The following is a 27819-nucleotide window of genomic DNA, read 5'->3' as shown; positions in this document are numbered from 1 at the left end:
AAGCAGCAGCCAGTTATTACAAGCGATAGATCCAAGGTAACCACCAAATCCATTAACGTTTTTCCATTTCTAAACCATCCTTAAAGAAAATCATAAATGGGGTCACACCATCCTCATGGTAGTCCAGGAGAGCAACCATGCCATCTAGATTCATGTTTGCACCAATAAAGAACTGATAGTTTTTTAAATTAGTAAGGATGTGCTTGATTTGTTCTGCAGCCCCTGACGTAAAAGGTTTTACTCTTTCTGGTCTTTGTTCTTCAAGTTTGCCTTTGACTGATTTCATATAATCTTTGATGTACTTCTTGTAGGCCTCTTTTGTGAAGCTAGTTTCCTGCAAGTGATGGTTCATTACAATATCAGCACCAGTAACTACTGTGTTTTTGATACCTTCCAGGCCTTCTGGGAGGCATTTCCACCAATGAGTGAGTCATCAATGTTACCCTCTGTTCTACTGACCGTCTTGCCCTCCACCTCCAGACACAGACCACCTGCGATCTCCCGGATCCCGATAGATAATCATGATGGTGGCTGAAGGGAGATGTGGCCACCGCTGCGCTAGTTTAGCAGGAGCCCGGAGCTCAGTGAGCGCGGTGCAACCAGAGCGGCAGCGCGCGAGGGGAGGGGGGAGGGACAGAAAAAGCGAAATGATCTTATATAAGAGCCTTGAGTATCTGTGGCTTTTGGTAGAAGTGGTCCTGGAGTCAATCCCCATGGATACTGAGAGATACTTTACTGCCCTGAAAGGATCTAAACAGATACCCTGGAATAATGATACTGGTATTGAGAAACTAAGTGATTTTGCCAACTAACTCTTTTGAAAATTGGAGTGTTTAACACCAATTATTTTGTCAGATTGAAGAAAAATCTATTCAAATGGTCCATTAATAAATCATTAAAATTAAAACCAATATGTGATATGTTGCATGTAATTTGGATCTTTTTAAATAAATGATGTAGCTAAAACAATTCTAATCATCATCTACTTATTTATGTGAATAATATTACTCAGTGTTTACAAAATAAAAGCAAAAACTAGAGATAAATGATCTGATACCAAACCTGTCTCTTAGAAATATGTAAAATTAATTTATGATATATAAACCAATTTTAAAAGCCCCACTGATTGCTGTTTAACAATTATCAATATTTAAAAATATATCATTGATCAATTATGAACTAATAATAATTCAATTCACAAACATTTTTAATGTGTACGAGCATTATGGTTAAGAAAATTAATTCACATTTTTATATAAAATTTGTTGCAAAGAAACATGATAGATATCATCAATAAAAGATATTCACACATAATCTATATATATTACATTCAAATAAAAATCTGTAGCACAATTAAAGTCCAAAGAGAAAAAGACTGCTGTAAAATTTCACAGTATAATAAAAGTTTGTTTATGTTGTTAATGTTTTGATGGATAATGATATTAGTGTAGGTAAAACAGTGGAGCTGAGATCAGTCCCTTCCACCCATTTAAATTTAAACATCACCCTATGATGGCAATGATGGCAAACCTGTTAGAGACCAAGTGCCCAAACTGCAACCCAAAGCCTACTTATTTATCGAAAAGTGCCACCACTGCAATCAAACCTGAATACTGAGGTTTCAGTTTAGAAAAAAACAACTGTTATCCCATACATGGTGCTTGGCTGCTGGGGCAGGATGGCTCCTTGCTGACAGGGAGGGCTCCACATGCCATAGGTTTGCCACCACTGCTCTAGGGCACTTCCTCCTTTCCTTGTTCTAAAAAAGGTAGAGAATAATGTACAAAAATCAAAATCAAGGAGATCTTTGCCATGCAAGGCAAGAGCACAAGCCATTGGATCCCCTGAGCTTCAGTCACCTTCATCCTATCCAAACCTTATTAAGGGTTCTTATAAATGTAATTAAGATCAGAGTGAATTCTGGGACAAGCATGTGTGTTGAGAGATCCTGAGGTGACACAGCACCCTGTCAATTATTTCTGTCAATCATACGTAGAGATTCAGGAGGAGGCAACTGGGCTGAGGTGCACATCCTTTAAATTCCAGAAGCCCAGTTTATCTGGCATTGTGCTGTGGGTTGTGTGCTTTGTTCTGTGCACAATGGTTTTTGCTTTTCTGTCAGCCTGGAACAAATTCTCTGCACCTTAATTTTGTCAGCATGGACTCACCCTGAGCACAACTTCCTGTGATCTTCAATAAATGTAGCTGCTTTTCACTTGCCATTTGGACTGTGCATTGAACACAGGACATAGCACACAGCTGTGTTAACATGCCTACTCAAAGTTCTATGCTTCAGGGGTAAGGTTTAGGTGATGTCACACAGCCTAAAGGCTTTCTGTTTCCTGGATTGCTTTCTCTGTTGTGAGGATAGGAAATGAAAGAAGGATGAGCCTGCTTTAATTCTGAGGATCAGGTTTAATTAGCATCTGCTAAAGCTTGATCTGATTTATTCCTTTTAACCTACAGTATAATGTTCTGTCATATGAAAATAGCACATTTTATTATACATATTGATGGACATCTACATTCTTTATAATTTTTTTGCTGTTTCAAATACTATATACATGAACATCCTCATTCAGTATATGTTTTTATGCACATGTATGAAAATTTTGCTATAGTAGATGTCTTTAAATTTTTTGGCAGCTTACTCCATACTCTAGAAGAAAATTTCCTCCTTACATATTTTAGAGTTGGAGTTAAACTTACTATGTGAGGGTTGGAGATGTAGCTCAGTGGACCAGTGCCTGTCTGGCAAGTGCAAAGTTCTGAGTTTGATCCCCAGTACCGGAAAAAAATAAAAATAAAACAAACTTACTATGTGAGTAGTAGCAAGTAAGTTTGTTTGTAATGTAAACATTAATATTTAAAAGTAAAATTTTAAAATGTATCCAGTGAAATGTAAATATAGTAATAACTACATACTCTTACTGTTATAAATTCAGCAGATAAATTCCAGGCTCTTTTGTACAATGTGCAAAGAATTGCAAGCATGCAGCAGAGAACTTTGAGTAGGTGTATAACATGATGATTTCACAATTACAATCTCAAAGTCTCCACAGTTACCTGAGGCAAGGCAAGTTAATGCTTACCTCTGCTGGGAGTGTAGAAGAGATTAAAAGGGTCAAAGAATCAACTAAGAGGAAAAGGATTTTTTCATCATTTATTTGGAATCTCTACTTGACTGGAAAGAGGAAGTTAGGAAGGAGTTAAGGAAGTTACTTATATAGGAAGGATGGATAGAGGGAATATTAATGATCTAATAAATATCTAATGGTGAGATAAGCAAAAATAACTCCCAGCAAGACATTAGTTCTACAATAACAAATCACTTCGAAATTTCATTTCCCTGTGAAAGCCAAAGCCATAATGCCCAGTAATAACACGTTCTATGCCTATTTATGTGAATTTTATTCCTTTCTCCATTTAGGGAAATCTGCTAAAATACTTAAATATTTGGATAATTAAGTCCTATTTTTGCACTGACCCCATTAAAATTCAATAATAATGTAAAACGAAGATGTAATGAGCAATAATAACATTTGATAATATTTAGGAACTGATGGGGCCACTAAAGGGCATATGTTTTCTTATGAAGACCTCTGGTATGCTTGCATTTTTCTGTCCTATGTCTGCAAACATGTTTCTATAAAGACAGCATGGGGTAACCATTATCGTCCAAGTAATAACAAATACTTATTGATTATATACTACTATTAAATGACTTGCAGACACAAACTATGTAATAGATCTCAGCCAAGAGCGGTGGTACATGCCTGTAATCCCAGCTGAGGCAGAAACACAGCAAGTTTGAGGCCAGCCTTCATTACAAAGCAAGACCCTACTGGGGCTGGGGATTTAGTGCAGTGGTTTTGCCGCCTGCTGCACAAGCGCAAGGACCCGAGTTCGATCCCCGGTACCAAACAAACAAACAAACAAACAAAAACAAAGCAAGACCCTGCCTTAAAAAACAAAAAAATAGATATCATATATGTATATATTTTTGGGGGGTGCAATTTGACCATATATTGCTGCTCTACCACATGTACAAATTCAACCCTCTCCTTTACAGATGAGGCTTTATTCTCATTTCTGCAATTTTCTACCTTCAGTTTTCTAAGGTTCCCAGTATCCCATAAGTACTCTCCCAGAAGGCCCAGCAGTTCACCAGACATGCCTAGACAGGTTTCAAACCTCAACGGTTAATGCAACTTTCATGCAACTACTTCTACTATCAGTGAAGGGAGAAAGAGGAAGGAAGCTGTTGTACAGTGGTGCATGCCTCTAGTCCCAGCAACTGAGGAGGCTGAGGCAGGAGGACCACAGTTCAAGAGCAAGACCATTCTGGGCAATTTAGCAAGATCCTGTTTAAAAAAAGAAAAAAAAAATATATATATATATATATATATATATATATTTGCTAAGGATGTAGCTCAGTTGTAGAGTGCTTACCTAGTGTGCAAAATTGTCTGGGTTCAATACCTACTAATGCTAAATTGTTTTTAAAGGGAGAAAGAAATGTTATTGGATTGATTGTATTTATTAACACTCAAAATGTGTATATAAAAGGATGGTGTGGTAAGATAAGAGTTACAGCCTGGATATAAAATTAAACTGGATTGCCATCTGTTAGCAAATATTTCCAACTCCTTATTTCATTTGGTATTAGATTACTCCATTCTTTTTAGGACAGACAGAACTGAAGCATTTCTTCACTTGATCTTAGCCAAAAGGCCAAGAAGCGATTGAGTTTGTTTGTTTTTTGGTACCAGGATCAAACTCAGGACCTTGTGCTTGCCAGACAGGTGCTGTGCTGCTGAGCTACATCCCCAACCCCTTGAAGCATTTCTTGAGTCAGACATTCTTTTTTTTTTTTTTTTTTTGGTACCGGGGTTCGAACTCAGCCATATGCTTGTGGGGTAGGCCGTGGAACCACTAAGCTAAATCCCCACCATTGAGTCAGATATTCTTTTTTTTTTGGTACTGGGGATCGAACTCAGGTCTTTGTGTTTGTGAGGCAGGCAGCAGAACCACTGAGCTAAATCCCTGGCCCCCTGAGTCAGATATTCTTGATATTGGTTTATAGGAAACTAATCTGAGTCATGGTTTGCTTCTTTATGCTCCATTTCCCCACTGTCTTACCATTATATAGGGAAAGTACTTGTTATGTATAATCAGGTCATAAATTCCTGGGGAGCTTACTTAGCATGGAGGCTTCTTTTAGTCACTTTTCCATTACTGGGACAAAATATCTGACATACACAACTTAGAGGAGGAAAGGTTTGTTTTGGCTTATGGTTTCATTGTCTGCTGGTTCCACTTCTTTTAGGCCTTTGATAGGTAGAAACATCATAGTGGAAGGGTGTGGCAGAGGAAAGCTGCTCACCTCCTGGAAACCAGGAAACAGGGAGAAAAGAGCCAGAGAGGAAAGGCCAAGACCTACCCATCAAACGTGTGTTCCCAGTCACCTGCTTCCTCCAACTGAGACCCACCTCATAGTAGCCCATTCAGCTCTCAATTTATCAATGAATTAATCTATTGATGAGGTCAGTGTTCCCAGGGTCCAATCATGTCTCTAGGCCCCATCCCTGAACATAGATGTATTGGGGATCAAATCGTCAATACATGCGTCTCTGGGGGACATTTCATATTTAAATCACAACAAAGTTTAATAGCACAGTTTCTGGAGACAAAGAGTTTGCTTTTGAATTTTGTGCTGCTACTTACCAGTTGTGAGATTTTTTTGGTAAGTTATTTAATCTCTATGACCCAGTATCCCTGTCTGTATGTGGGGATAATATTAGTATCTACATCATAAGGTTGTTAGGAGGGAGAGGATGGGAAGGGAGAGAGACTTAGAACAAACCTGAGACACAGTAAGCACTTTATAAGTGTTAGCTATTAGCTGTTTTGGAGGGTTTGGGGATTTTGTTTTGTTTGTTTTTAGATTTTTGAGACAGGGACTTACTATGTATTTCAAGTTGGCCTTGAGCTCATTATGTAGCCCAGGATGGTATCGAACTCGTGGTGATTCTCCTGCCTCAGCCTCCTGAGTTCTGGGATTATAGCCATACACCACTACAACCAACTTGTTAGCTGTTATTAAATAGTACTCAATTGTACTCTCTTTGCTGCCAACCCTGATACCTTGCATATGTTTGACATATGATAAATGCTAAATGATGAAAACTATCAATACAAGATGGGAGATAAGAAAACAAGGATTCCCCTGGTACTTTAAGAAGTCCCAATAAAACAGTAATAGTTTATGTCCTTTACTAATATAATTGTATGCCATTTCAATGTTCTAGTCGAGAGTGTAAATGAGCCACATTTACCTCTGAATCATTCTAAAATCAAGATTTGGTATTGTAAAAACAGCGCAACTATATGGGCCTGCCACATGTTTCCCTTAAGTCACACGCATGTCCAATCAACATTATTACATGAGCAAGAATGCACACAGGGGTGGGGATGTAGTTCAGAGGTGGAGTAATTGCCTATCATATTGAAGACCAAATTTGATCCCCAGGGCCACAAGAAAGGTTTTTTGATTTTTTTTTTTTTTGTGCTGGGGATCGAACTCAGGACCTTGTGCTTGCGAGGCAGGCATGGTGCCACTGAGCTACATCCCTGGGCCTTTTCAATTTGGTTTTTTTTTTTGGTGCCAGGGATCAAACTCAGGTCCTTGTGCTTGCGAGGCAGGCAGCAGAACCACTGAGTTAAATCCCTGGCCCTGATTTGTTTTTTGAGAAGCATCAGACATGACCCTGCTTGAGGGACATTCTACATAATCTCTGACCATGGCTTCTCAAAGTGGTCCAGGTCACTAGAAAAAAAGAGATGTTACAGCCAAGCGGGTCTAAGGAGACCTGAGAACTAATGTGCTATCCTAAGTGTGACCCTGGAAAAGATGAAAGGACATTAGGGGAAAACCAAGGAAATCTGAATAAAACATAAACTTTAGTGAATCGTAATTTTTTAAAAGTGAATGCACACAGCCTCTTCTTCCACTCATTCAAAGTTCTCTGTGGACCCAGGTTGAAGAGTTGGTGCTTCCTGTCTGCACTAGGTAGCTCCCTGGCACATGTCCTGAAATCCCAAAGGATGCTTGGCCCAGCTGAACTGTGCAAAAGGCAAATCAGCATGATCTCCACAGGAACCAGCATCATCCACAGATGTTAGAGGCACAGTAACATTTAGGATGAAAGATTTCATCTAGGCTCTCTAAGTTAAGCCCTGACAATTTCTATCTGCATCTTAGTTTTTACTTCAGTGATACTCCTCACATTTACACTGAACTTTCTTGGAGTTAAAAAAAATTTATTGTGTAAAATTTTGTACTCTTGCATTTATTGCAATACCTAGCAATTTTTTAAATACCAGATAAAGAGTTAAACATTTATAAATTCAGTGAGTGAAAGACTACATCTTTTTCAAATACAAATTTAAATACACAAATATATCTTACCAGCTGGATATAATATAGTCCTGAAATAGTAATATCATCCATTCATTACTTTACATTGTTGTGTCATGTTGTATAACATTTTCTTTCTACCTTCTAGTATGAGATATTATCTGGAAAGATATTAATCACAATTTCTATCTTCTGTTTCCCAAGGGAACATCAACATAGGAAATGTCAGGCTTTGTTAATATTCTGTGCCTTGAAGGGAAATAGAGGAGGTGCTATGAGTCCTTGTTAATTACAAACCAAACATATTAATGTAGCTTTTTCCTCAGTTCCAGCATATAAAAATAAATAAAAATTCCAAGAATGTGAACATCTACTTTTATTCCAGAGTTTCATTTTTATCTTTCAAATAAATTCTGGTGAAGTTACTTTATAATGTTTCTCTTTTAGTTTTCTCCCCAAGATGGAAGTGGCTAAATCACAACTGAGGTTTGATTTCACAGATTATCCTGATTAGCACTGGAACAATGTAAAGCTTTAATAAAACTCTAGAGTGTGCATGTGTGGGGAACTACTGTACAGTATTCTTATTCCAGGACTAGGATCCATAATAAATGTTTTATCCCCAAGTGAGTCAGAGTCAGTTCATGTCTTGAGACCAACAGTGGTAGAGCTAAAGCATGACTCCCAGGTGAAGAACAATATGAAAAGGTGAAATGAGAATGGCAATAGGAAAAGATGGGAGATGTAGATGGATAAAAAGTACTGCCCTTGAGGATCGGCAACTTCTTTAAATCCCATTGTACTGGTTAACCTAAGTTCACAGATGTAAACACTGTGCAAGGGAAAAAAGAGAACAGATGAGATGGATAAGATTACTAGGGGAGGAAAAAAGGAAAGAAAGAAGTCCATTTGGTGTAGAGCAATGGAGCATAACATGAAATTGCCTTAGGTACCAAAGCACACTGATGTATTCGAGACTCTGTCGCACTTGAGACATAGCCTAGTTCTAGTCCAGTTATGAGGTCTGTGTGTGTGTGTGTGTGTGTGTGTGTGTGTGTGTTGATAGTGCTGGGGATTAAACCTAGGGCCTCCCTTACAAACCCTCTATGACTGAGCCTTACTCCCAGCCCTGTTATCTTTTTTTTTCTTTTTTTTTTACATTGCCCACACTGGCCTTGAACTCATGATCCTCCCAACTCAGGCTTCTAAGTGGCTAGGATTATAGGCATGCAACCACCACACCTGGCTCATATGCCTTTTTCATGGTCAAGAATTACTTGTGTTTGTCAGAATACATTTATTTATAAACCATTACCTACAGAAAATTCACTCCTTTATAGTCTATCTCCACAATTTTGCATATATTCAGCACTGGCCTTACTTCTTACATTTTAACAGGCTGTATATGGAAGGAATGGAATGTGGAGTGCTATCCACATGCTGTCTTTGAAGCAAACTTCTCAAACACATAAAAAATAAAAAGAATTGGCCCAAGCAGGACCCTTAGCCTTTTTTATAGTGAAACATTAAGCAAATTAATTAAGGGCACTGAAGACTAAACAATCAAGTGATAAACTAATTCAAAAAAGATAAATCAGGGCCAGGGATTTAGCTCAGTTGTTCTGGCACCTGCCTCGCAAGAACAAGGTCCCGAGTTTGATCCCTGGTACCAAAAAACCCCCAAAGAACAAAAACAAAACAAAACAAAACAAAAACAAAGAAAACCAAAAAAGATAAATCAAAATATATTCGAAGCCAGGTGTGGTGGTGCACACTTGTAATCCTAGTACTTGGGAGGCTGAGGCAGGAAGATCACTGTGAGTTCCAGGCCAGCCTGGACTACATAGTGAATGTAAGGCCAGCCTGAACTACATAGTGAGAACTTACCTCAAAAAACCAAATAAACGGGCCGGGGATTTATCTCAGTGGTTCCGCTGTCTGCCTTGCAAGCACAAGGACCCGAGTTCGATCCCCTGTACCAAAAAAACCCAAATAAACAACAACAAATATTAAACAGAAAAAATTATTTGGATCTTGTAAATTACCAGTCTATTAGGGAAGATTCCTTCTTTTTCTGTCTGGAAATCCAAACAAGAGTTATCTGTTAATAAATCTTGAGCACGTTTAGGCAGAATTATGAGAAAAAGTAGTGCTTGCATTGGGAACAGGGACATAATATATAGTGCTATGAATTTTTTTCATGAATATTTTGGCAATTATCTTAGTCTGAAATACAATAGACTGGCTTAACAGCAGAAATATATTTTCTCACAGTTTAAGAGTCTGGTTAGTCCAGGATCAAGACGCTAGCTGATTTGGTTCCTGGTGAGGGACTCTCTTTTTGTCTGAAGATGGCCATCTTCTCCCTGAGTCTTTATAAAGAAGAGAAACAAAAATAGAGCATGCTAGCTCTGTAGTGTTTCTGCTTAAAATCAGTCACATGCTGAGGGTGTGACCCTCATGGCCTTATCTAACTCTAATTGCTCCCAAAGGCCATTCCTCCAAATACCATTACACTGGGGGGTGAGGACTCCAACTTCTGAATTTTGAGGAGACACAAAACATCTAGTCCATCAGAGCAATTCAAGTATGATGTACTATCCAATTCTGGTAAGATGTAGTATGCACACTCCACTGTGTCTTTTTCATTGAATGTAGCTATAAAACCTAGATAGAACTCATGGAACACTTAGGATTGTAAAGGACAAAAAGTAGCAGGAATGCTGCAGACAAGGCAAGGATTCAAAGTACTACTGAACTAGCAGTGAATTTTCTCAGCTTTTGTTTGTTTTGTCTTGTTTTCCTTCCAAAATACCCTGCTCTAGGCATAAGACAGTATGAGATTTAGAATCTCAGAACTAGTACCAGGGCACTGACAAAGACAGCTCAGAGAATGGACCAGTGCTTGCCAATTATTGGGGTAGAGGAGAGGTAGTTGTTATGAAAGAGTGACACAAGGGAGATTTTGGAGTAGTAGAACTGCTCTGATTGTGGTAGTGTTTCTATAAATCTGTCCTAGTATTAAAAATCTCATAACTGTACACACATACACAGCCCATTTTACTATATTGTAATTTGAACATAAATTAAAATACGATGGTGCTATTTTCGTATTTGAAAACAATTTTTTTTTTGGTACCAGGGATCGAACTCGGGACCTTGTGCTTGCAAGGCAGGTGGCGGAACCACTGAGCTAAATCCCTGGCCCATTTGAAAACAATTTTATCAAGAAAAGTACATATCCAAGGATCACACCTGGAAGGCATTCTTTAGTCCCTTCTGAATTGTATCCTTGAAATATAAAATACAACAGTATAGCTGGGAGTAGTGGCACAATCCTATAATCCTAAGCACTCTGGGAGGCTGAGGCAGGATAGCAAGTTTAAGGCCAGCTTGGGCAACCTGGCAATTTAGCAAGACCCTGTCACAAAAATAAACAAAATTTAAAAAGGTCAGGGATGCAACTCAGAGCAAAGGCCCTGGGTTCAATTTCCAGTACCGATTTTTTTTAAAAAGCATTATTAGAAGCCTACTCTTGCTTAGATTAGAGCTAGATATTGTTACTAGTCAACATTTTGTGTTCTCATATATCACATCCATTAAAACTTAAAAGATATTCTCAGTAGTGTTTTGTTTGTTTGTTTCTTGGACTCTTAGAGAATATTGGACTTCAAAATGGAGTCAAAGAGCAGTAAAGTTGTGATTCGACCCAGGTCATCTAATTCCATAGAATACACTCTTACTGCAATTCCACCACACCTTCAGCTAAAATTTCAACGCCATTTAATATTTCTTTCAATCTTGAAAACCTGTGATACATTGAATTTTATCCTCCTGTGTACATATTTAAATCTTTCTTAACCATTTCTGTAACACTGAAACAGTGGTCCTGGGCGGGGTGGGGGGGAGATATCATAATGTCAGTTATTTCTATGAGAGAGATGTATTCCAAGCCAACAAACATACTGCCCAGTATGGTAAGACAATTGAATTAGCAATTCAACCCTTGAACTTGCTATTCTCCTGCCTCACCCTCTTGAGTAGCTGGGATCACAGGCATATGCCAGTGTGACCAGCTCTTCATAATGTCTTTTTTTTTTTTGGCGGGGGGGGGGGGCGGTGGTTCCAGGGATCAAACTTGGGACTTTGTGTTTTCGAGGCAGGTGGCAGAACCACTGAGCTAGATCCCTGGTTCCATAATGTCTTTTTTTTTGTTACTGGGGATCAAACTTGGGACTTTGCTCTTGCGAGGCAGGCAGCGGAACCACTGAGCTAAATCCCTGGCTCCATAATGTCTTAATATATACTCCCATGCCTAGGGTTCAAAGTTCACTGTTGTCAGTTTCCAAAGTGAAAGAAAATCCAATCAGAAGTTCTTTCACACTTAGGTGAAAGGAATCATAGAGTGAGATGTGGTGGAGCATGCCTTTAATCCCAATTACTGAGGAGGCTGAGGCGTGAAATGGCCAAGTTCAAGGCCAATCTAGGCAATTTAGAAAGAACTTGTCTCAAAGGGGGGTGGGGGTGGTTCTAGGTGTAGCTCAGTTGTAGAGCACTTTCTTAGCCTGTGTGAGCTGCTGGGTTCCATTCCCAGTATGGCAAAAAGAAAAAATTAGTAATAGGAAACAATCTAATAGTATATCTGGATCCTGCATGGTTCAAACTTTTTTTTTTTTTGGTTCAAACTATTTTTGAAGAGGCTTTAAAAGAACACCTACCTGACGTTCTGTGTTTGGCAACACTTTCCTGCACTGGCTACAGATACAGACTTTGGGAATGATATTAAAACAGTGTCATGGACCTTACCTTTCCAAGAAATGAGGAGAAAATGCTATATAGATTTTTGGGGGACTATGAATGTGAGTTCGGGTGCTGGAAACCCTTACTGATTCACTCAACTGAAGAAATATGATCATTAATCAAAGCAACAAAATACAACCATTGTATTTCCTGGCTTTATACATCATTCAATTAAACTGTTTTACCTATTCCAGAAGTCCCAAGGAAGGATCAGGGATGGGGAAAGAGGCTTCTTGAATATACCAGTGAGCACAACATGACAACAGACTATGAAAAGCCAGTTTATTCAGTGTTCAGTTGGATTAAGTGATGGATGGATTGGAATGTAGAAGGTGGGACACAGAGCCAGAAGTTCAAGGATATCTAGACAGAATTCTAAAGCTGCATGTAGCCAGCTAGGAATCATTAGCATTGCTTCAGCTTTTTACAAAACACCACAGAGAAAGAAAACACTGTTGAGGAGACAGCCTTTTTGTCTCCTTTGCTTTAGCATCCCTTTTCTGATCCCACATTACCCTGAGAATGCAGAAGACACAAAGAAACTGGTGTGGGCATGTCTCTGGCACTGAGCCTCACTTGGGCATTCAAAGATCTCAGAATGGTGCTGGTATTTAAACTTAGCAAGCAGCAGGCTCTAGAGTGTAGAAAGGTTTGTGAAACTATCAGGTTTACTATTTTGAAATTGAATGGACTTTCAGCCCTGCCAACCTAGTATACTTGTTTCCTGCCCTTCTGTATATCAAGTTACAGGCTTTGCTTTTTTGTTCTTTGTTTTGTTTTGTTTTCCTGGCTCTAGAAACAGTGACAGTAAAAGGTGGGTGGAAGGGAAGGAAAGGTTTCAGCATTGGCTTGCCAGTCCACTACAGCTTGTCCATTCCCTGTAGGTGAAAGGAGAAGGCCTAGCAAGCATTTTACTCATAACCACCTAAAATCAGCTGCTTTGCCCTTGCTTTTGCTTTTTTTTTTTGGTACCAGGTATCAAACTCGGGACCTTGCACTTTCAAGGCAGGCAGCTGAACCACTGAGCTAAATCTTCAGCCCTCCTTACTTTTGCTTTTGTAAAAAGTGCATTTAGTTTCTGTACAGGATAGATCATTTTCTTTTGCTCAGAAAAACTCCTCAAATTTTGGAAATGTGTCTATCGGTTGTTGTACGTAGTAAATATTTTTTAACATGTTAGTAAATGTGCTCTGCTTAGATGACTTAAATTTTATATGAAAAATAGCAATTCTTACAAGTTATGGTGTCAAAGCCCTGTAATCCCAGCTACTCAGGAGGCTGAGGCAGAAGGATTACAAATTTGAAGCCAGCTTGAGCAATTTAGCAAGACCTTGTCTCAAAACTGAAAGAAAAAATTTTTTTAAAGGGCTAAGGATGTGAAAGCACTTACCAAGCAAGTGCAAGTACCTGGGGTCAATCCCCAGTAAAATGGGAGGTTAGGGGGTAGCTTAGATGATACGACAGTCTCTAAAGCTAAAGTGAAATAAATAGGACACACGTGTAAACAGCGAATAGTTTCTCTAGTGTGAGAAACTGAAAGTGTAAATAAGGACTAAAAGGTATAATAGATAATGTGAAATAAGAAGAAAACCAAAGGGGAAGGGGAAGTGGGAGGGGTAGGGGAAAGGAAAGAAGGGAATGGAATTAATATGAGAAAATGAAAAAATGGAAACAAAGTCTTTATAAATAGAGAAGGGTGGAGGGGGTGAAGGGAGAGCAGGGAATGGGGAAAAAATAAGAACCAAGATACATCATATAAAAGTACAAGTTCCCAAAGAGAAATGTAAATGTATTGTATACCTAAAATGTACTGATAAAAGAATTTAAGAAAAAAAAAAAATAGAAGGTCGTGATTTGCAAAGAAAAGATAAGACATGCAAGGTATTGACTTCTAGAACATCAAATCTGGTCCAGCATCTCATTTTCATCTACTGAACCAATTCTTTTTCTTGTGCAAAGCCCACTCAGCAACCTAAGTAAGTTTTCCCTAAGCAAATAATAAATGGAGATTAATTGTGGGACATACCTCTAGTTTAAAAGAAAAATCAACAGCTCTATGAAGACTTCATTTTTATAAAATGTTTCAGTCTTTAGAATTTCATGAGAGCAAGGATTGTAAGTTTAATAAAAGATGGTTATTAGATAGATGGGAATAACAAGTAACATTAATGATGGTCTTCAGTGAACTTTGAAATATCTACAGTTGTTTTCATGGACCAATCAATATTTTAAATGCAATTATCTTGGAGTCATATGGATGGAATCTTAAAAGGTTTTCTATAGCTATAATAAATGGTACATAAAATATTGATCATTAAGGCTCAACCAGAGGGATGTATTAAAATTGGGAATGACAGAATCAGGCAGTTAAAGGGAAAAAGAGGCATGTCCTTTTTTACAAGTCAGAGAAGAAAAACATTTCAGACAGGATCCCACAGTTGGAAATTTGAGAAGTGAAACCCCATACAAACACAAAGGATATATGAAACAAGTATCATCCATATAGATTTCAGGGAATTAGAATATCACTTCATAGTACAATGAAATTATCATCTGAGGTATTACACTAGCACGTTTATTGATTACCTCATGAACTACCAGGAATTAAATTCAGCATTTTACATGCATTATCTCATTAAATTCTCATTGCAAATTTATGGCATATGTATAATTACTGTTTCCATATTAAATATGAGGAAATCGAGGCTTGAGAGCCTAAGTAGTATGCCCAATATTATAGACCTAGTAAATAGCAGATCTTGTATTTTTTTGTTTGTTTGTTTGGTATTGGGGATCGAACTCGGGTCCTTGCGCTTGTGCAGCAGGTGGCTAAACCACTGAGCTAAATCCCCAGCCCTAAATAACAGATCTTAAATTCAAACTTAGATCCATAAAGTTCATGTCCTAAGATCCTATAGATACCAAGAGTTGCTCTGATTGGACTGGTTTATGATGGATCTATCATGAAGAGACTTGCAATGACAGAGCAATATAATATGATCAGTAAAATGGTTTGTTTTGCATGTCCTACTTTTGGGCTGTTTGTCTTTCCTTCCTCCTTTTTCCCCCTTGTCAAGTTAAATCAATAAGAATGGAACCTGAAAATCCCTATTAGATAAGTCAGATTTGGAAAAGAAAAAAAAGATAATTAATTAAAACACTTGCTGGTCCTGGTAGCAGATGCCTGTAATACCAGCACTCAGGATGCTGAACAGGAGGATTATAAACTCAAGGCCAGCCTGGGAAACAGCAAGACTCTGTCTTCAAACAAAAAGACTGCAAATAACTCCCAAGTACTCTTAAACCCCTCTCATATCTTAAGCATCCTGTTTCTTCAAAAAATTCACACCAATGCAGACTTCAACTGTGATATTGTGAGCTCAGTATTATGCCCTTGCTAAGCACAGAGAATTGTAGGAGTATGTACACAGATTTTACTGAACTTGCACTTACAAAAAAAGATCTCAAACTCTTCTTGTCCATTTTAGTTTCACATATGCTTCAAGGTTACAAGTTATTCTGACTAAATAGAATTAGGAGGTCAAGAGGAGATTTCATGCAGTCTTAATTTTTAAAATGTCAAGCACCAGTACATACTATTTTCCAAATACTTCCAAGGGAATTTTCCTAGAATCAGGTAAATTAGAGCAAGAAAGTGACCTACTTATAGCAAAAACTGCTCTAGGTTATAAAGGATGAGAAGTTGAGTGCATCCAGAAAACCACAGCATCTGGTCTTGTTTTATGTCTCATCTATCAATCTGCTGTTACAGGAATTGAGAATTAACATTTCAACTACTGTTTCCTCTATTTTGGCTAATGAATTCATATCTTTGTTATTCTTACCAATCCTTCCCATCTCTTCCTCCATTTGAATAACTATATGGAGGAAAGCTTATAAAGGTCTCAGATGAATCCTAGGGAGTTCATTCTTTTTCACTTATGACTTAAAATTTTGCAAATGAGGCTATAGTAAGGTTAGACCATTTTCTTGAAACAATTTTGTTTTTGACAATTTTGACTTTCCACAGATACTATCATTTGAAAATAAAGTATATGTTCAATATTGTATGAGAGCTATACAACAAAATATTGTAGATTTTAAATAAATATCCAAGTTCCAGATAATGTTTTTTAAATAGCAGAAGCTGTAAAAAAATTTACAGTACTGCTGGAGAAAAAGAGTTATGTAGAAATATAAGATAATTGTAGGTACTGTTACCATAGCATGTGAAAATTACATATAATTTGTTTTCTGTGCATTTTATTTTTTTAATTAAAATTTTTATTAGTGCATATCTGTAGCATATGTTTACATTTGTTGTGTGGAGTTGGTACATGTACATAGCAGTCTTCATTCTTTTCTCAACTCCTTCCCCTCCCCTTCCCCCTCCCACCAGCTCTTGACTCCCTTCCCTGCTATTACCTATTTTTTATTTTGCTCTTTATAATTTGGGTTTCTTGTATAAGAGAAACCATGAGATGTTTAAGCTTGTGAGTCTAATTTATTTTGTGTAACGTTATGGTCTCAAGGTGCACCCATTTTCCTACCAATGATTCAAGCTTTTACTTTTTTTTGTTGTTTTTTGAGACAGGGAATCTCCATACTGATTTCCATAGTGGTTATGCTAGTTTACATTCCCAGCTCCAATGTAGAAGGGTTCCTTTTTCCAACAGAACATTACCAGCATTTATTATTTGATTTCTTTTCTTTTTTTTTTTTTTTTTTGGCAGTACCAGGGATCAAACTCAGGACCTTGAGCTTGTGAGGCAGGAGGAGCACCACTGAGCTAAATCCCTGGCCCTGATTTCTTGATTATGGCTATTCTGTCTGGAATAAGAAGAAATCTCAGTGTTGTTTTAATTTGAATTTCTCTTAATAGCCAGTGATGTTGAGCATTTTTTCATATATTTATTGGCCATTTGTACTTCTTCTGTGAAGTGTCTCTTCATTTCACTTGCCCATTTTTGATTGGGTCTTTTATTTGGGGGGGCCTAATTTTTTGAGTTCTTTATATATGCTGGATATTACTCTTGTATATGAGGTGTATCTGGGTATTTTTTTCCCAGTCTCTAGGTTGTCTTTTCACTTTGTTGGTTGGTTCTTTTGCTGTGCAGAAGCTTTTCCATTTGATATGACCCTGTTTGTTGATTCTTTTTTTTTTTTTTTTTTTGGTACCGGAGATTGAACTCGGGTCCTTGCGCTTGCGCAGCAGGCGGCAAAACCACTGAGCTAAATCCCCAGCCCAATGTTCATTCTTGATACTATTACCTATGGAACCGGGGTTTTGTTTAGAAAGTTCTTGCCTATGCTTATGACTTCAAGAGTTTTACCTGTTTTATTTTCTACCAGGTTAAGTGTTTCTGTTTTAACATTTAGTTCTTTGATTCATTTTGATTTAACTTAGTACATGGTGAGAGATATAGCCTAGATTCCATCTTGGCATGTGGATAGCCAGTAGTCCTCATCCCATCTATTAAAAAGGCTATCTTTCCTCTAGTATATGTTTTTGGCCCCTTTGTCAAACATCAAATAGTTGAATGTGTTTGGGGTTGTTTCTGCACCTCTGTTCTGTTCTGTTGATTCTTATATCTGCTTTTGTGCCAATATCGTGCTGTTTTTATCATAGTAACTTTGTAATGTAACTTCAAGTCTGGGATTGTGATGCATCCTGCTTTGATTTTGCTCCCAAGGGTTGTTTTTTCTATTCTGCATCTTTTCTGTTTGCATATGAGTTTTAGGATTACTTTCTCCAGTTCTGTGAAGAAAGCTGTTGGTTTTTTGTTTTGTTTTGTTTTGTTTTTGGTACCAGGGATTTAACTTGGATCCTTCCTTGGGAAACCACTGAGCTAAATCCCCAGCCCCAAAGCTGTTGGTATTTTGATTGGGACTGCTTTAAATCTGTATAGAAACTCTGGAAATATGGCCATTTTGACTATATTGGTTCTGCCTACCTAGGAACAGGGAATATCTTTTCATTTTCACATGTCCACTTCAATTTCCTTTTTCAGGGTATTGTAGTTTTCATGGTAGAGGTCTTTCACTTCCTTAGGTTAATTCCTAAGTATTTAATTTTTCTTGGTGCTATTGTGAATGGTATTTTTTTCCTAATTTTTTTTTCAGTGGGTTTGTTATTGGTGTATAGGAACACTGTTGATTTTTTTATCCTGCTACATTACTAAATTTGGTTATAAATTCTATGAGACTTTTGTTGGATTTTTAGATCTTCTATGGAAAGGATCATGATAATTTGACTTTTTCCTATCCTATACATATCCATTTTATTTTTTTCTTCATGAACTTCCTCTGGCTAATGTTTTGAGTACTATGTTGAACAGGAGTGATGATACCAGACATCTTTGTCTTATTCCTGACTTTCCCAATTTGATATGATGTTGACCTTTGGTTTGTCATACGTAGCTTTTATCAAATTGTGATAAGGCCCCCCCAGTTTCCTTCAGTGTTTTTATCATGAAAAGATGTTGGATTTTGTCAGAGGTGTTTTCCTCATCTATTGAGATGACCATGTAATTTTTGTTCCAGTTTTTGTTTATGTGATGTATTACATTTATTGATTTGCATATGTCAAACCATTCTTACATCCCTGTAGTGAAGTATACTTGGTCATGGCGTATGATTTTTTATGATTCCTTGCATTTTGTTTGTTAGTGTCTTAGTGACTTTCTCATTGCTGAGACAAATACCCAATACCCACAAGTTGAAGGAGAAAAGGGTTATTTTTTGCTCACAGTTTTCATAGGTTTCAGTCCATAGTTGGCTGGTTCCAAGGCAGGTCAGCATGCCAGGGGACATGGCAGAGGAGAAATAGTTCATGGCAGGCAGGAAACAGCAAGCCTTCTTTCTTTTCCCTTTTACTCCATTTGGGAAACAAGCCTATTGGTTGGTATACCCACTCACAGGGTGAGTTTTCCCTCTTCAGCAAGTCCATCATCCACACCCAAAAGTATGCTGTTATACCTTGTGTTTAGATGTCTCTCCAAAGCTTCATCCAGTTTGTAGGTGGGTTGTTTTCTTTTTTCAGAGGTGGCTGAATTTAGAGTATGTGATTGGTTCATGGTGCTATGCTAGGCTCAAGGGCACTAGGATTAAAGGTGTGAGTGCTACCCACCCTAAGTAGTCTGGATAAAATAAAAAGGGCAGAAAGATGCTGTTAAGGTCTCTTGTTGTTTTTGCTACTGTGTGGGTGCCATGAACTGTTTCTCCTCGGTGACACCCCTCTGCCACTCTGCCTTGGAGTCAGCAGATTATGGACTGAAACCTCTACAAACTGTGAGCTAAATAAACCCTTTCCTCTTTAACTTTGGGTGTTGGGTATTTTGCCTCAGCAATGAGAGAAAAGTAACACGTATGCTAAACCAATCAGCAGACTAATCCATTATTGCACTGATGATCCAATCACCTCCCAAAAGCCCCACCTATGAGCACATCAGGCTTTAGGGAGACATCTAGATATAAACCACATTCTGCCCCAGGCCCCAAAAGACTCATACACATCCCTTTATGCAAAATGCACTTAATCTATCTCTAAGAGTTGTCAAATTCTGAACAGTTTCAGCAAAAATCAAGTCCAAATTCTTCTCTGAGATTTAAGGAACTCTTAGATGTGAGCCCTTGTAAAAATGAAAAGAAACTACATGGCAAGACCCTGCCTCAAAAAACAAAAATTAAAAGAAAGTTAAACACTTCCAACATACAATGACACAAGATAAACCTTCCTATTCCAAAAGGTACAAATAGAGGGATAGAGGGAATGGGACCAAAGCAGGGCAAAATTAAATCTTATAGTTCCATGTCAAACATAAGGTGAAATCCATGGCAAGATGTGAACTCCAAAGGACTTGGGTGGCCCTGCCCTGCGGCACTGCCAGTGGCTTCAGCTCTCATCACCTCACCTTTGGGATGGCTTTTCTTACTTCTTGCAGCTTTCCTCAGATGATCCACTTTCCTGGCTTCTCCAACCTTCTGAGGTCTCCACTGCACCTTCAGCTTCACACTCACAGCTTCACACACTGCCCTCTCAGGGGCATGCTGACTGGCCTCCCAGGTCTTCTTTGGAAATCTTAGTGGAAGTCTTCCTGACCCCACAACTCTTGCATTCTGCATGCACTTAAAACCAGCACCAAGGTCTGCTGCAAATACCGAACACCCACAAATTGAAGGACGAAAGGTTTATTTTATTTCATAGTTTGTAGAGGTTTCAATTTGTATTCAGGTTCTAAGGTTCAGCATGGTAGAGGGGCATGACAAGAGAAAAAGTTCATGGTGTGGCAGGCAGGAGGCAGTGAACCTTTCTTCTTCTTTCTCTTTTTATTCCATCCAGGCTACAAGCCTATTGGTTGGTGCCACCCACACATAGTATGAGTCTTCCCTCTGCAGTAAGTCCATCATCATACACACCCAAAACTATGCTAAATCAACCAGCAGACTAATCTAGTATCACCCACCTATGATCCAGTATGACATGCCCATGATTCTGTCCCCTCCCTTCCCTGTCTTTCTCTCCCTTTGAGACAGGGTCTTGTTATGCAGTTCAGGCTGCCTTGAACTCACTATGTAGCCCAGGCTGGCCTTGAACTCATGCCAGTTCTCTTGCCTCAGGCTCCCAGGTGCTGGGATTACCGGTGTACACCACCATGGCTGGCTACTGTGGTCATCTCTTAAAAGCACAACCTATGAGCACATCAGGCTTTGGGGAGACATCTACATATAACAGCCAGTATCTACATATAACATCTACATATAACAGCCAGTATCTTGTTGAGGGCTTTTGCATTTATATCCACTAAAAAGATTAGTCTATAGTTCTCTTTTTTGATCAATCCTTGTTTGGATTTGGAATCAAGGTAATGCTAGCTTCCAGAAATTACTTTGGGAGTGCTTCATACCTTTCAATTTCACTGAAGAGCTTGAGGAGTATGGTGTTAGGTGTTCTTTGACATTTTTGTAGAATTCAATAGCGAATCTATCCAGACCTGGGCTTTTCTTACTTGAAGGTTTTTGTTTTTTAATTACTGCTTCAATTTCATTGCCTTTTATTGGATTATTCAGGGCTTTTAAATCTTTTTGGTTCAGTTTCAGTAATTCATAATTACCCAGGAATCTGTCATTTTCTTATGAATTCTCTAATGTACAAGTTTGCAAAGTAGCTGTCAATAATCTTTTAATTTTGGCTGTGTCTATTGTGATTTCAGCTTTTTCATTTCTAATTGCATTTATTTGGGTCTTTTTTTTGTTAGATTGGTTAGGGGGTTGTCTATTTTGTTTATTCTTTTAAAGAACCAACTCTTTGATTCATTGATTATTTGTATTGCTTCTTTGGTCTCAGTTTATTTGATTTTTGCTCTGATCTTTAAAATTTCCTTCCATGTACTAACTTTGAGTTTATATTGTTCTTATTTTTCTAGGGCCTTGAGATGCATCATTAGGTTATTTATTTGGGCTTGCTCTGTTCTTGTGATGTAGGCACTCATAGCTATAAACTTCCCTCTTAGGACTGCTTTGTGTCCCATACATTCTGGCATGTTGTACCAGAAATATTTAGCTCTGTAAGCTATCTTAATTCTTCCTTGATTTTTACTGTGATGCCTTATGAAAGAGTATATTGTTTAATTTCCATGCATTTGCATAATTTCTGTGTTTTCTTTTGTCATTGATTTCTAGTTTCATTGTGCTATTATCTGATAATATGCATGGTATAATTTCAATTCTTTTACATTTACTTAAGCTTGCTTTATTTGCTAATGTGTGATCTATTTTGGAAAAAGATCCATGTGCTGCTAAGAATAATGTGTATTTTGTTGTTGATGGATCATTCTGTAGCTATCTGTTCAGTCCATTTGTTTAAAGGTTTTGTTCAACTCTGGCATTTCTTTGTATACTTTTTTAAAAAATCTTGATCTGTTTGTTATAGGCAGGTATTGAGGTTCCCCACTATAACTGTGTTTATATTTACACTATCTTTTATGTTTAGTAGTTCTTGTTCTATGAAATTGGGTGCATCACTGTTTGGTGCATATATTTTAATAATTTTTATCACTTCCTGTTGGCTTGTTCCTTTAACCATTATGTAGTGACCTTCTTTGCCTCTTTTCAAAAGTTTTGACTTGAAGTCCACTTTTCTGAATATAAGATAGCAGCACTTGGTTTTTATTTTAGGTTCCCATTCCATGGAATATTACTTTCCATCATTTGATCTTTTTCTTAGCCTATGAATTTCTTTTTTTTTTTTTTTTTTTTTTTTTTTGGCTAAATGTGTTTCTTGTATAAAGCATACCAATGGATTTTGTTTCTTGATCCATTCTGCCAGTCTGTGTCTTTTGATTGAGGAATTGAGACCATTCACATTAAGACTTATTACAGGTAAGTTTTGACTTATTTTCCTGTTGCTGATTCCATACCTTTCCCTTCTAATTAACTGTTCACCCTACCTGGTATATTCATTCTATTAGACCTTCTGTCATTGTTAGCTCCACTGTCTCTAGGATATCCTCCAGAAGTTTTTGGAGTGCTTGTTTTGTGTTCATGAATTTCTTTAGGTGCTCTTTATCATGAAAATACCTTATTTCCTTTTTTTTTTTTTTAAATCAGGGATCAAACTCAGGCTCTTGGACTTGCGAGGCAGGTGTAGTGCCACTGAGCTAAATCCCCGGCCAAGCCCAAAAAATATCTTTTCCAAATATCAATTTGGAAATATAGTTTTGCATAAAATATGAGCCAAGTTGGAAATCGTTTTCTTTTAGGGTTTGAAACACTTCACTCCAAGTTCTTTTGGCCTTTAAGGTTTGTACTGAGAAGTCTGCTGTAAATTTAAGTAGGTTTACCTTTATCATTGATTTGTTGCTTTTCTCTAATCACTTTTCAAATTGTCCTCTTGTGTTGAACTTTTGGGATTTTGACTATGGTGTGTTGTGGAGAGGTTCTTTTCTGTTTGTGGCTATGTTGGGTTCTATATGGCTCACTAATCTGTATTAGTTTTTTTTTTCCTGTTTTGGGAAAGTCTTCTGCTATTACTTCAGTAAGCAGGTTTTTTGCGCCATTTGTGCTGTCTTCTGATTTTTCACTAACTTTAGTCTTAATATTTTTTGTATCATCTAGGAGCTGGTGGGTCTAATTTTCATGTTCTTTTGTTGTTTTTAAGATATCACCTGTTAAATGGTCACTGATAATAGCCCCATCTTCTCGTTCTGAAACTCTTCACATTTGTCACTTCTGCTGTCCATAGTTTTTTGGTAGAATTTTTAATCTCCTGAGTTGCTATTTGAAGCCTTTTTGTGGACTCTTAATTCTTTTCTATGCTGGTAATTGATGTTTTCTATTATTTTGTTTAGCTCTACTAGTTTTTTATTGGGAACTTCTATAGACTCACTGATTATTTGGCCCATTATCTGTTTACTTCTGTGAGCTTGCCATATGCCTTGTTGATCTGTTATTGCCTCTAACATCATTTCAAATAATTTCAGTGTGTGGCTTTTGGCTTCCTCTCCTTTGATGACACATGGATCAGCTTTGTGGATTTGGTTGTTTTTGGAGGTGTCTTAGTTACTTCATCATTGCTGGGACAAAATAGTCAACACCTACAAGTTAGAGGAAGAAAGGTTTATCTTAGCTCACAGTTTGTAGAGGTTTCAGTCCATAGTTGGCTAGTTCCAAGGCAGGGTAACATGGCATAGAGGTATGGTAAGAAGACTTGCTCATGCATAGCAGGCAGGAATCAACAGGCAGTGAGCCTCCCTTGCCCTTTTATTTCATTGAGGCTTTAAGCCTATAGGTTTGGGCCACCCACACCCAGGGTGAGGCTTTCCATTATCCACACCTACAACTTTTCTAAACCAATTAGTGGACTAATTTAATTATTACACACCCTTAATCCATATTCACATACTCTAGATCCAGCCACATCCAAAAAACCCCACCCATGAGTGCATGAGGGTTTGGGAAGACATCTAGAAACAAGCCATAACAGGAAGCATTTTGTTGCTTTGTCTTCTCATATTCCATTTTTGTTTGTTTTCTTGTGTTGAGACCTATGGATTAAATTATAGGGGAAAACTTTGTTCCTAGTATGGAGACCTCTTTAGTTAATATCTACTTTTCAATGGTGTCCTCTTAGTGTGGCTATCTATTGGCCTTTGCTTCTGTCCCAGGATCCAGCCACCTCTGTTTACTTGGGATGTCAGGTTGCAGCATATTTTGCCCAGTATCTAATTCTCTAGGAATGGGCCATAGTATTGTTAATGACCATGACCCTAAGGCAATCCAGATACTGGCATCCCAAGAAAAACCAATTAATAACAAAACTATGTCAGCTTGACTATAGTAACAAAATCAGCATCTATGATAGTGACAAAAAACAAAACTGAATATTGACAAACCTTAAGGACCAATAATATATCACTTGTAACCTCAGAAAAGAGATTTAACACTAAGACAAACCAAATATTGTCCTACTATTTACCTACAGTAAATATCTACTAAATGGAACAAGTTTGCCTCTACTAACAATGGAACAATATTCAACAGTAGTAGCATAATGTTAGCTAGCTGTCTAGAGATTCACAAAGCTCAGTAGTTATACTAGTAAAGGTAGAGGGGGATCTGGAGAATGAAAAAAGTAAAATTTGAGAAGTCATTCAATGGTATATGAGGAGAGAAAGGTGAGATAGGAGGTCCTATTGAAGAATAGAAGGAAACTAATAATTTTAGAAAATAGATGCAGGAAAGAACAATCAAGAAAAAGAAGAAAAAACAGAGAGCAAAGTACAAGAAATGAAAGAAGAGAAAAATTGAGAGGGGAAGGGAGAGAAAAGAAGTTAAAACAAAAAAATGTTTAAAAAAAAGAAAAGAAAAATGAGAAAACCCCCCACCTCCTAAGAAAAGCTATAAAGAAAAGAGAAAACTAAATAGAAAAATCAAGAAAGATTGAGTCAAAGAAAAAAGTTTATGTTTTCGCGTGAGTGGTTTTTTTCCCAGGGTTTATAGTCCTAAAATCAAGTCAGTCACAATTTTCTCCAACTGGCTCTAGGTCCTATGGGTTTTGGAGGGGACTTCCCTGTAGTAGAGGCCCCTGGTTCACTTCAGACTGTGGTTACCCTCTAAGCCAAGGTGTGTCCTTGCTCACATTGGTAGACAGAAAACACTATCAGCCCTCTGGTTTCTGCTGGAAATAGGCTGCAGGGTGTGCCACAGCAGGCAGGTGAGCCAAGTCACCCCAGCAGCTGAGCATGGGATAACAGTTGTTTTTTTCTAAACTAAACTCTCAGTGTTCAGGTTTAATTGCAGTGTTGGCACTTTGTGTTAAATAAATGGGTGTTGGATTGCAGTCTGGGCACTGGATCTCTAAAAGGTTTGCCATCACTGCTCTAGTTGCTCCCTACAGAAGGCAGGGCCTGTGTTCTTTCCAGTCTGAGCTTTTTAGAGAGGGTCTATGTAGTCTCCTATGGTTGTCTCTCATGTAGTCCTGTAGGGAGGATAGTTCTAGACCGCCTCTGATGTTGCTGGCCAGGTCCATATTTTTTCCCTGGGTCTGCTAGTTTTCTGGGCTCACCTTTTCTCCTGGGGATTGTCCTCATCCAGGAGCAGGTCAGTTGGTTAGTCTGTGACTCTGCTGCCCCATGCCAAGGGGAAGCAAAATATAGTGCTGGCTTGGACTTGGTGGATGGCCATACCATGCGGCTGGTATGGGCCTACTTGCTTGCATCTTTTGGTGTGCATTTTAAATGATTCAATTGCACTATTTTCAATGAGCAATGTAGAGTCAGGTTTACTCTGTTTACTTAAAAGATTTCAGATGTTTTTCTCTCCAGAGGGATTTTACTCCATATCTCATCATGAGGCCTCCTTGATTTGATTTCTCAATGTATCTCAGCTAACCTACTGGTTCAGGTGACCAGATAGGCCTTTTAGGCTGGGGAGTAGAGATTTTTGTAAAAATACAACTAAAATCTCCACTCACTGGGGCAGATTTTCTCAAAATGTGGTCCAAAACTACTCTATATGAGTTATCTCAGATGTTTATCTGTTGACTTATTAGCTTAAACAATAAAAATATATTTCTCACAATTCTGGTGGCTGGAAGGTCTGATGAGGGCACTCTTCCTTGCTTGTAGACAGACATCTTCTCATAGTATCCTCATATGGCAGAGATCTCAGATCTTTAATAAAAATGTAGATACCTTCACCAAAATCTAGAACAGTTGGATGAGAGCCTCTGTGTCTAAGATAAGGAATCTGTATTATGTCAAACTTGCCATGTGAGTCTACATACGATGAAATTTGGGAATGGCTAATCTAAGGAATCCCCTCCTCCTACCAGGTGTTCTAGTGCACTGACCTTGGCTACAGAGCAAACCAACCACTCCCACCCAACAATAAAAATAAAAAATTGGTACCAAAGGGGAGAATTGTCATAACTGTTTCAAGAGGTATTTTTGTATACACACACATACACTTTCCACAGTAACTATAATAATTTATAATGTTGATTCAAGCAAAGAAGTAAGCCCCAGAAAGGCTACAAAAATTTATTATAATTTCCTGATTAGTGTATATTATTGATTGAGCCCCTCCTGCAGGCCAAATATGGTATTTTTGTGTTGCCAGGGATTATATAACGGAATCCTGAGATGAAAAGCATATGTTCAATCTGCTCTACTCTGGAATAACTTAGTTGATTTAGTGATTGCTGCAAGTGTATGGTATATGGAAAGGCAGTCATTTGATGTCTTAGAACCCAGACATAAGGCCACAGGCACGACATGAACTCACCCTCTCCCTTGGCCACCACTGCCTCCTCCTTCTGCCGCTCCTGGAGCTGCTTGTGTGCTCGTTCTGTGAGGACCTGGTACCTCTTTTGCAAAGCAGCAGCTGAGAAGACTCGGGTGCTCGCTACGCCAACGAAAAGCCCAAGGAAGGAGTCAAGACTGAGAACAATGATCATATTAATTTGAAGGTGGCAGGGCAGGATGGTTCTGTGGTGCAGTTTAAGATCAAGAGGCATAGGGCCGGGGATTTAGCTCAGTGGTTCCAGCGCCTGCCTCACAAGCGCAAGGATCTGAGTTTGATCCCCAGTACCAAAAAAAAAAAAAAAGATTAAGAGGCATACACCACTTAGTGAACTAATGAAAGCCTATTGTGAATGACAGGATTTGTCAGTGAGGCAGATCAGATTCCGATTTGATGGACAGCCAATCAATGAAACAGACATACCTGCACAGTTGGAAATGGAGGACAAAGATACAACTGATGCGTTCCAGCAGCAGACAGGAGGTGTCTACTTAAAAGGGAACCTGCAACAACTCTACTTCAGGACTCTGTTCTTACAGACCAAGAATACATTCTCAATTAGAAAACTGCAATTTGGTTCCACCACATCCTGACTACTACAGTATAGTTTTCTCTATTCTTTCATTTACCCCTTCCCCATTCCTTTATTGTACATAAAGTATCTGGTGTATGTGCACAAGCATATTGGTTTTTTTTTTTTAACTAAATGGCCAACAATATGTTTTGATTGACATCAGATGGAGACGGGATGGGGAGATACTGGTTCTGTGAAAATAATTCCCTCTCTCCATTAGTGG

The 27819-nt window shown here is 38.2% G+C and overlaps 1 pseudogene; it reads right to left on the bottom strand.

Moving 5' to 3' along the window:
• On the bottom strand, positions 1–27236 carry LOC101701562 (translationally-controlled tumor protein-like; annotated as a pseudogene).
• Positions 27237–27819: the final 583 nt, after the last annotated feature.

This window comes from Heterocephalus glaber, unplaced genomic scaffold (genome assembly GCF_053883595.1).
Source record: "Heterocephalus glaber isolate CG9 unplaced genomic scaffold, H.glaber_assembly_v1.0 deba00001497, whole genome shotgun sequence".
Lineage (NCBI taxonomy): Eukaryota > Metazoa > Chordata > Mammalia > Rodentia > Bathyergidae > Heterocephalus > Heterocephalus glaber.
Note: the sequence above shows the minus strand (reverse complement) of the source record. Positions and strands in the feature narration are given on the sequence as shown.